Source organism: Alligator sinensis, unplaced genomic scaffold, assembly GCF_000455745.1.
Source record: "Alligator sinensis unplaced genomic scaffold, ASM45574v1 scaffold240_1, whole genome shotgun sequence".
In the NCBI taxonomy this organism is placed as follows: domain Eukaryota; kingdom Metazoa; phylum Chordata; order Crocodylia; family Alligatoridae; genus Alligator; species Alligator sinensis.
Window position 1 is genome coordinate 1077743 of NW_005841902.1, and position 596 is coordinate 1078338.

Genomic DNA, 596 nt, shown 5'->3' on the forward strand with positions numbered 1-596 from the left:
CCCCGTCACTCTTGGTCAGAATCCTCTAGCACCATTACTCTCTCTCCTCCATCACGTTTCTTCTCCCCCCTTTGGGGGCACTCATTCTTCCAATGCCCGATCTGTTTGCAGATGGCGCACTGGTCAGCTCCCAGTCTGGGGCCTTGTCCACGTCCTCCCGGGGCATAACCAGCGCCTCCCCTCCCCCTACCTCCTCTATTTCCTCTCCCACATCCTCTTCCCTTCCGGTCTACAATTGCTGCCGCCAATAACGACGCCTGCGCCTTCATTCTTTTATCTTCCCTTTTCTCTTTAACCTGAGCTCTGTTCGAGTACGCCCTATAGGCGATCTCAATAACTTGGCTGATACCCATTCCGGCGGCCCCCTCTGCTTTTTGCAACTTTTTCCGGATATCTGGGGCCGACTGTCCTATAAACAGAGTATTAAATATCTTGGCATTTTCTGGCAATTCCGGATCCAAATCTGTCCACTGCTTTGCTGCCTCACACAACCTCCTGTAGAAGCTAGACGGGTCTTCCTCTGGACCCTGCCACACCTCATACAATTTAGACAAATTTTTCTGCTTAGGAATGGCCTCCTGAAGGGCTGTCCACAC